At 33.5% G+C, this 10,802-nt stretch overlaps 1 long non-coding RNA gene across 1 annotated transcript; it reads right to left on the reverse strand.

Annotated features, from left to right (window-relative positions):
- Window positions 1-2,667: 2,667 nt before the first annotated feature.
- LOC125581849 lies at window positions 2,668-7,597 on the reverse strand. Its single transcript, XR_007319605.1, has 2 exons — window positions 3,039-7,597; window positions 2,668-2,952 (listed from the first exon to the last, which is right to left on the reverse strand). It is a non-coding gene; the product is annotated as an uncharacterized LOC125581849 (long non-coding RNA).
- Between the last annotated feature and the right edge of the window lie 3,205 nt (window positions 7,598-10,802).

Genomic DNA, 10,802 nt, shown 5'->3' on the forward strand with positions numbered 1-10,802 from the left:
AACGCGCACAAGCAGTTCGATCTGTTGGTTCACTCTTGAACTACGTTCGGCTTGATCCTCGAAAGGGGTACGTAGGCAGGCTTTCATAAGGTTCAGTCCAAAATCAATTAAAACCATTTTCATATCTTTTCCGTCTTCTGTTATCGAGCTGCGACTCAACTAGGTTTAAGGTTTTAGGTTGCTAGAGCTAGGTAATTCACTGACAGCTCTTGCGGCCGAAACTTTTATAATCTCTTGTAATGATCGCAACGCTCTTACGCGGATTCAAAATAAGATCTACCGTTTCTATAAATTTGTTTTGTTATCTTTTCATATTTTCTGCATTTATTTGGTCACTTGTCGTTGGCTCTCGCAGAGAATCCGGAACCTCAGGAAAAGTTAGGGTTTCCTGACTTTCCTCCGATTACGGAAATCGACGGTGTGAATTTCGGTTCCCACAGTTTGGCGCTAGAAGGAGGGGGGGGGGGGGTACGGATTACTCTAACTCATAGCCGCAAAACGCTTGATCAAAACAATGTCTGAAAATACGAAAGACAAAATCGCAGTTCGCAACATCGCTGGTAAGACAACTCCAGCCGCCACTGCGCCTATGGCCAACGCTTTCGCAAACGCCACAGTTCTTCAGAAAATCGAAAACCTTGCCGCGACTTTTCGCCACAGGAAGTGCAATGAAACGAGCTCGCGATTTCTCTTTCTAAACATAAAGGGAACCGATAAATCTTATCAAACCCCGTAACTTTGGCTCATTACCGAACTAAAGAAATCTCAACGTGTAAGGGTTTTACCAAAACACGTTTTCCGAAAAGTAAAACTTCCTCTCCCCAAAACCGCAGAAAGACCCTAGGTTTATCGTGGAAAAAGGAAGCACAGCAAATCGGGTACATAACTCGCCGCTGTACTTCTTCCGACTATCTTCCGGAAAAACCCTAGGTTAGTCGCGGGAAAAGGAAGCACAACAAATCAGGTACATAACTCGTCGCTGTACTTCTTCCGAATATCTTTCGGAAAAACCCTAGATTTATCGTAGAAAAAGGAAGCGCAGCAAATCGGTTATTAAACCCCCACGACTGTGCTTCTTCCAAATAACTTTCAGAGAAACGAAGTTAATTTCTAAAGAATCACTCGAAACCTAAAACGGCTGACGAAGACTAAATAAAGCAAAACGGGAGATCGTATCCCCACAGCTAAAATGTTTTCTGAAGCCTAAGGTTTCATAATAATTCAAGTATCACTTCCATAGTAAAAAATTCCGCGAGTTGTCGATGTTTGTCACCTAAATCTCACTTCGAAAAAAATTGCTCGAAACTTCCACGGATATGAGAAAAACTTCTGATTAAGTTTGGTTGCAATAATTAACCTCGTCACGGCTCTCATACAACCAAAACTTGAAAACCTTTTGTGAAACAACTTTCATAAAATTAAAATCGATAACATTTTGCGGAATAACTTTCTCAAAATTAAACTCGATATTATTTTTCGAAAAAACTTTCGTAGAACTAAAGTTGGCAACATTTGACAACCTTCGAAAATCTAACAACAATCGTAGAAAAAGAATCTCGGATAAGGAAAGAGATGGAGCGAAATCCGAGAATCAAAATTCGCCCATCCGCCTCTCTCCACGGTCTCACCATCCTTCCTCTCGCGCCTCGATCTGTCGCCAAAATCTCATCACCTAGCAAGTCTTCCTGATCATCCTTGGCACCTCTTGATCATCCCTGGCTATTCCTAAACACTAAAAAAAAGTTCTCGACGAGATGCTCATTTATTTTTGTAAATCCAATGATACTAAGATTGAAACATGGATCACGAAAACCGCAAATATTGGCAGCAGCCTAAACACCGCCAGGAAGCAGAGAAGTCCAGGAAGAATCAATATTCTTGCTATTCGAAATGGGCAGACAGACACGAAGAGTAAGGGCAAATGAGCCAGCAAAACGTAGAAGAGGCTAATCCGAATCTTCGAGAGAACTAAGGTATTTTCGACTTGAAATCAGGCTTGGAGTTTTCGTAGGAAATTACTAAGAAATAGAAACGCCTTTGAGACTGCCGTAGAACTTTAGGGAACTTAAAACCTAGGTGGATAGTCTAGCGAACTAAGTCTTAGGCGATTTTTCCTGTCCCGGTATATTGTTCCATGACTGTTCAGGCAGATCTTGCAAACCGATCTAAACTCTCTGAAAATCGAGAAACGATCGCCACACATATTCAGATCACTTCCTAAAGAAAGAAAGAACTAGAGACACGAACGCCGTCTTAAAACCGATTCGTTTCTAGCGATTTTCTTAAAGCCGACATATCCCACACTACAAGAAATATTGGTATTGGTAGCACACCGAAAACGCTACCAAAAGGTTTTCGTAGCGTTTTTACAAAAGCTAGGTCTGCCGCAGCTACGGTAGACCCCTCCTCTATTATAACGTTTTTTCATGAGCTATAATAAATATAGATATTGTAGCATTTAAACTCTGCTATATTAAATTTGTTCTATAACATTTTGTTTTCGCTATTATTAAGTTTTATATGGCGTTAACTAAGTAACATGACATATTTTATAATAACACATTTTAGTGCCATTGAATTATATATATATAAATTATCCAGAATTTACATTTTATTTCTTTTTAAAAAACTTCAATTATATATTAATTTATAACTAAATCGGTTTAGTTGACAAAAAAAAAATTTGGTACATTTATAAATTGAATTTTGGTTTACATGGTTTACCATTACAAATTGGTATATACTTACAAAATGGTTTACAATTACAAATTGGTTTACTAATTAACCCTAACTAAACCTAATTTACTTCTTCAGTCGCCGCCGCACTCACCACACCGCGACATTGCTCTCGCATCTCCACCGCACGACCACCACCGGCTTGTACCACCACGCTTGACCGGAGACGCTGGCTATGTCACACCACTGCTTCTCCTTCCCTGCTCCTTAATAAATCTGTAAACAAAGCAAAATCAATCATAAATTTATAAGAAGATGACGAGAAGGAGAGAGCAGATAAGAGGAAGGTAAAGTGAGTTGACCTGTGTTGGTGGTGAGGAGGTGAAGCCGACGCAGATCTTGACCAGAGACGAGTCTGCCGCTTCTCCACCGTTGCTTTAGCGCCTCCTGTGAAAAACCATAATTGAAATGATAATCTTGACCAGAAACATGAAAATAGCTAGAACTTAGGAACCTATTTCTTCTGTTGGTGAGATGTGTCGTGTGTGTGAGAGAGATTAGGAGAGTGAGACATTGAGTTTAGGATAATTAGACAGAGAGTGGTTTGTGTTGTGAGATGATTAAGGAAAAAAAATGGAAGAGGGATTTGTCGATGAGATGGAGATAAAGAGATTTGTGAAGATACAGAAGAAAGAGAAAAAAAAATAAAAAGAAAAAAGTAAATAAAACAATCTCATCAATTGATTTAATTGCATCCTACGGTTTAGAGGATGATCCGCGTGATGATAGTGGATTGGTCTATAACTTACTTTTTTATTTAATAGTTACTAAAGAGTTTTTTTCCTCTTGATTTTATCTTTTGTTGTTCCATTTTTCACTATTTTGGTGACTTTTGGTTTATAATTTTTAAAAATTGATGATAAAATATTAATATTTTAAAATTAATACTTTAAAGTTTAATTTTGAAAATCTGTTAATTAATATTATAATTGTTGACTATTAGTTGATATAGTTGTGCCTAAGTTTAAAATATATGGTTTGAAGTTTTTGAAATAGAATTGTGGTTAAGTTAAAATTTAGGATAAATATTTGAAAAAGAATTAAGAAATATATAATTTTTATAAAGTATAGGTTTTAGTCTAGTATTTATAAAGATTAGATCCATGACTTTGTATGTAGTATTTAAAATTTAATATGAGATATGTAATTTAGGGATTAAATCCATGACTTTGTTATTGATGTTTGGGATGTATGAAAGGTTTAGAGTTTAGATATATAAAAATAAAAAGTTAAGATTTGAATTTTTAAAATAAACTTTTGTAAGTAATGGTTAGTATAAGATTAGGATCTTTGAAATTTAAGAATTAATATAGAAATATTAGATTAGATTAGTGACTTTGTATGTTGGATTTATGTTTGAGGTTTAGGTATTAGATTTAGAGTATAGATTTAGATTTAGTGTTTGAGGTTTAGATTTTAAATTTGAGATTAGATTTTTAAAATGATCTAATTTGAGTTTATATTATAAGTTTGAAAATATTAGATGAAAGGTTTATGTTTGGGGTGTAGGGTATTAGATTTAGGGTGTAGATTTAAGATTTAGTGTTTGAGGTTTATAATTTAAATTTGAGATTATATTTTTAAAATGATATTATGAAAATATTAAAATTTTAAAATTTATGTTTAGGGGTTAGGGTTTAAACCCCAAATTAATCATATACCCAACAATAACTAAAAATTTTATAACTTTTTTTTCATTATTTAATTTCAAGTCTTAAACTTAATCTAAAAGTATAATTATCATTTTTATCCTTTGATTTAATCAAACATATAAATTAAAATACAAACCTTTTTTATCTAATTAAAATATAAATTAAAATACACTCAGACTTTAATTTTACACTCAGACATAATAACTACAAACTCTAATTATCATTATGAACCATATAAATTCTCTTGTTTTTTCACCGTGTCAACAAGAAAATCAAACATGAACTTTTCTCTAATCTGTTAAAGCCTTTGAATCACAGCAAGCCTCTCTGTCTTCTTACTGCACTTCATCATGAGAGACAGTGCTAGATAAGAAAAGGATCTCCAACATCATAAAGTGGACGAGCCAACCGCATCACACCCATTTAGTACCAAGATCATACAATAACTACCTTTACGTTGTAATCTGGTTGCAGGAACCATGACCAAAAATGTTTATAAAACCAATGATCTGACAGCTTATAAGTTGATGAGATAGCTCATAAGTTGGTCCATCTCTTGATCTCAATGTTGTCTATGAGCCTAGCCGTTCCAAACCAGGCAGCAACAGCAACACAAACCGCTACTCCACTCTTTATCTCTACTACTCCTTCAAGAGTTTCTTGATCAACAATCAGCAGGTCTAGTTTCTACGGCAACAGCAGCTCCACTGCAAGCGCCAGCAGGAATACGAGGAGGAGCAGTAGGGGGACTCCGTAACGCTTGTTTTCTCTACTGATACTGGCAAACTTCAAAAACCAAAATAACAAGTTCTTTGTAACCATAGCATCATTATGAACACATGACTGAAAGTAAAAACTTCACACAAGAGAATGGAAGTGAAGCATAAACCTGCCAACACTTTAACGAGCTCATCCTCTGTTTCTCTCAGATCCGCTTTGGATCATACCCTAATCTTGAAAGACACCTACAACATCAGAGTCAGAGACACTCATAAGAACACTAATAAACGCCATGATTATAGACTCTCATTCCGCAACATAAGAGTTAGTTACAAAGAACATAGATTTACCCAAAGAGAGAAAGAAAAAGAAGAAATAAAAACACAGAGACTTAACCCAGAATCGATTGTGAAGTGTTCCTATAATGATTGAAAACGCACAGAGACAACAAGAACCATGAATCGATTTTCGAAAGTTTTTAAGAGTCAAGCCTTTTGCCGAAACTCCATTGTTGCTCTTCTCCACTTTGATTCTGACGGTGTGAGGCATGATTCCGGTGACGACGGGAACGAAACAAGACGGAGATGTTATCGTGGTGTGGTTTGGTCACGGACTCAGGCGCCACCGTGTTCGATTGCGAGTGAGTGGAGACCACAGAGTGGTGGTCGGAGCTCGAGATCGAGCAAAGGGGAAACGCATAGATGAGACTCGAGAAGGACAGAGATGACGACGAGAGATAAGATTTTTTATTTTTTTTAATCGAAGAGATAACGAAAAGAGAATTGTTTTTTTTTTGGTTCATCCCTTTTATATTATTTGAGGAGCACTCTTATTAAATAACCTTACCCTCATGTGTGATTAACCAAAATGCCTTTACTTAGGTGTCATCACTAGGACTCTTCTCACAACCTTACATTAAAAGCCCTCTCTTGCCTAGATCAATTACATGTAATGCCATTACTTATTATAAATAGGCAAAATTATACTATATGTTTGGTATAGAACCGAAATTATTCTATCTGACATCCATTAGCTAAACCTGAAATAACTAATTTATTTGTCTTAACCAAATCCGGAATTTTATGTAGATTCATCTATGGTATAACAACTGTGTTCTAAAATAATCGTTGAGCCATATATTAAGTTTTGAAAACGTATTCATCATGTACATTGAAATAAACAAATTTATGTTATATAATGTAAACTACACTATGTTAAAAACTCGACATTTCAATTTCAATGACCAAAACTTACTCATTCACTAACACAATAAAAAATCCATATGAGGATGACAACTACAAAAAACGTGTAAAATAATATATAACAGTTTGGTAATATCGTGAAAAAATTATTTTGCTAACAATCACTGTTATTAATAATATATAACATTAGCATATACACTAAAGTTACGTGAAAGACAAAGAAACCAAAGACAAAAAAAAGTATCTGTTACTAAAAATATATAACATTAGGGTATACTCAACAGTTATGTTATCAAATATGAACCGATACGCTTACTATATCAAAACTGTTGTTGTCTTTGATGAATATGCTTATTGTAGTTAGAAGAAACCAGATAGACATTTAGTCTAACGCAATTTAGACAATTTTTAATAATCTTAAAAACCTGAAATATTATTTGGGTCTCATTAGTATGTACCAACTTGGAGTGGTGTCGAAGTTAAATTCAAAAAAAAATTGTAATCTTATAAATTTTTATTGCCATCTATTTTTTTTTTTTGAACAACCATTGCCATCTATTTATATGTTGCATCAACAGGTGTGTAAAAGGTAACTCTATATATGCAATGTTTTTAATTATAGCCATATATTTATTATAACGACATTATTCTGTATACATATATGTGACTCGTGTAGTAATTATAGTGTGTGTTAAGGAAAGTATTTATGTAATATGTATCACTAATTTAGCGAAAATAATTTGTGTATCTTTGACTCAATATAGTGATATTATCCTATATACATATATGACCATTGATTATAATGTGTGTTAAGGAAAATATTAATGTGATATGTACCACTAATTTAGCAATTTATTTAAAATTTTTTGATGCAATCGTTTTTATACTTTAGTTGTCATATTATCATCTATAGTCGAACTAATCATGATAAATCACTGTTCCATGTTTCTACAAGACCTTTGTGGAGATTTGGTTGCTGTAAATGATATTCAATATATAGAAGATCTGCAAGCAAAGAATGATTATCAGATTACTTTTATTGGTAGACAATTATGGTTTTTTTTTGAAAGAGTCAGATTTTTTTTACTAAAACTATTACATATAAAAGTATGAGTTATTCTTCTTCAACAACCACTAGAATTTCATTATTTTAAATTCATATCTTTTTAAAAAGAAAACAAAATATTGTCAAGTTATATTATATTTTTAAAATAAAAAAATAAAAAAAATAGTAGTTACAGAAAAGAAAATATTAAAAAAATATTTTTTACGTCGTTAGCAAAATACTAAACCCTAAATCCTAATCTCTAAACTCTAAATACGAAACCTTAAACCCTTGGGTAAACCCTAAACCATTGGATAAATAATAAACTCTAAATCAAAAACACTAAACAATAAAATCCTAAATCCTAAACCCTAAACACTCGAGTGTATTAGTGTTTAGTGTTTTCGGTTTAGAGTTTATTATTTATCTAAGGGTTTAGAATTTACCCAAGGGTTTAAGTTTTAAGATTTATGGTTTATGGATTAGGATTTAAGGTTTAGTTTTTTTCCTGACGATGTTAAATTTTTTTTTATAATTATTACTTTTATTTATTTATTTCTTTTTACCTTTTTATTTTAAAAACATAATATAACTTGACAATATTTTGTTTCCTTTTATAAAAGATATCAAATTTGAAATAATGAAATCCTATTGGTTGGTAAACCTAGATGTTCACCCTAGGAGTGAACCAAAGAATAAGTCTAAAAGTATTAGTAAAACTATTTCTTTTAGTCGTCAACAAACTCATTTCTTTCAATTCCAACACCTCATCAAATGGAAAAGCCCAAACATAATTTATATATTGATCTCTATATCAGACGTTACATCTAAAATTATATAACATGTATATATTTGTTATAATGACTTTCACATTTCAAATATATATAGATTAAAAGTTATAAATTTTATTTAAATAAACTCACTCTGCGCAGGGCACGGAAGATCACCTAGAAGCTGATATTATATGTATTTTATGGGATATGTGACATTCATGTTATGCATGGACAATATAAACTCAATTATATTGTAAAATCAAAACGTTGTATATAAAAAAGTTAAACCTAATCTTGAGTGATTGCAAAATAAAATCAAAAAGGAATGACATAATAAATTTCTTTGAATCCCTTAACTTTTGCAACAATTTTTTTTTATTACGAAATTAACATAAATGGTGATAAACATTAAATTTGGAAATTTATTTAATTATTTCTGGTTAAGTTTGAAGTCAAATATCATTTAATATGGACTTCTTTTAAATATGGAGATTTGTTGATAGGGCCTTTGTCAATTTACAATCTATCGGTTCAAATTTCCCGAGATTTGAGTCACTCGATTCAGCTTCCAATCTTCTTAGGTATTGTGATTGAGTTTAGTTCACAAAATATGGATATCTCAAGTGACTAAGAGTTAACCCAAACCATGTATTTTGACTCATAATGGATATTAAGGTTTAATAATTGGTCTCTTTTACAATTTTGAGTCCTAATCAGTCCACTAAATTATAAAATTCATATTATTTGCTTTTTTAACCCAATATTATTTACTTCAATTTATTTTTATTCTTCTACAATTTTTATGTACTCCAGAACCAATATAATTTTAATAAAATATAACACTATTTTTTTCTGGACAACTAAAATATAACAATATAACTTCGATATTTTAGTCTATTCATCCCGCGCAAGGCGCGGGTATCACCTAGTAAGAAGTAAAAAAAACCCAAAAATTTGGTTAAGTGTTGGCTCTAAAATAATTTTTCAGCTATAGTAGTGATTTTTGCTTTCCCGCTTAATGAAATTTTATCTTAGCGCGAATTTAGTGCTACGAAAGAATTGTGATCTGATTTTGGGACTTTTGGTAGCAGTTGGTGAATCCGTGCTACTGCGAACTGCTACCAATACTCATATTTCTTGTAGTGCCAAGTCGTCAACATCCAAATCACAGTCCCAGCGTCGTCTTTAAATCGACCAAGACTGTCGATCATTCCAATCCTTAGAAGAAGAAACGTACACAACCCTTCAAAGTATCGGTTCAGCCGTTTTCTTTCGTAAAAAAAAGGGGGGAGTAGGTACATATACTATACTCGTATACTCTCAAACTTTAAAAACTTTTGCCTTGCCATCAAGAAAACACTTTCGTCAAAGCAAACTCTCGCAACAATAGGCAGAAAAACATTTAGGCAATACAATGCCTCCATAAATCGTCCCAAAAAAGCAAACGGCAATCTAAAATTCGTCTCAACGCTAACATATCCAGACGATCATGAACATATCTCAAAAGACTATTCAACATTTCTTGTCGCAATCATGCGTATAGAAAACCTGCACCAATATCAAACTGAAACTCGACGATTAGCCAAAGTCTTGAAGCCCTTTCTGGTTTTATAAAGCCATTTTCGTATAAAAATTTCTACGAGAAATCGTCAAGCATCAAAGCATTTCTTTCAGTTTCCGTTGAACCAAGTGAGTCACGGAAAAGCATCGAGAACATTTGTGATGAAGAAAACTCGAGAATAAATGTAGCATCAAGCACATTAAAGGGAACACTTTCTTCCGGATTGTTGACTAGATCTACCTCTGGTTGACCAATTTGTTCCAGAAACGAATGTGTCATGAGAATCCTCTCAAAAAACCAATGAAAAACGTTCTGCGACTAGATCGTAGTGAAATAAACTTCGGTAACACAACATGAGTAACTCCAAGCAACTTTCACCTAAGATCGAAACCACAGCAGAAACATTTCTCGTAAAACACGCAGAAAAAATGCTACTTTGACATGTGTATACATATCACCGATTTACAGTCTTCGTAAACCCGGTCCCCATTACTTACACGAAAAATCTTTCGTACAATTAAACCAAGTCTTACAAAGAAACTTTTGAAAGTAAACATAACTGGTTTTACGAAGAAGTATATTTTGTATAGCAAACACAAAGCTGTAAAATCTGACTTTGGATGACCAATCTAAAGAGATCTCTTCGCATTACGATTTAATAGAACTCATATTTTAGCCATGCGGCTCACTGGCTTCTGCATTTCGTTCCCCTCGGTCACATCCGAGCAGGCAATCGTCCCGCAACTGACTCCGCACTGGTTCTGTATCAAACCTCATAGGCTACGTCTTCCTCAGACAAAAACAAATCAATTTTCATAAGACTATAGGTAACATTATACGAAACATTCATCGTATAACTGAAACCTAAAGCATATAATTGTTTTCTATGACTATCAGCTATCTTAACAAGGATTACTCTGGCAAACTTGGCCTATCAATCTCGACAAGCGCTCTTTGGCCCTCGGTCAATTACGCCTTCTAGTAAAGGTCCAAACTATAATTTGCCATCCCCTTTAAGGACGATCGTAAACTAACATGACCTTAAATGTTAAAGTACCATGGTCTAATCCTTGACCTACAACATCCTTGGCTATCTAAGTGAACACATCCTTC

Source organism: Brassica napus, chromosome C2 (genome assembly GCF_020379485.1).
Source record: "Brassica napus cultivar Da-Ae chromosome C2, Da-Ae, whole genome shotgun sequence".
In the NCBI taxonomy this organism is placed as follows: Eukaryota; Viridiplantae; Streptophyta; class Magnoliopsida; order Brassicales; family Brassicaceae; genus Brassica; species Brassica napus.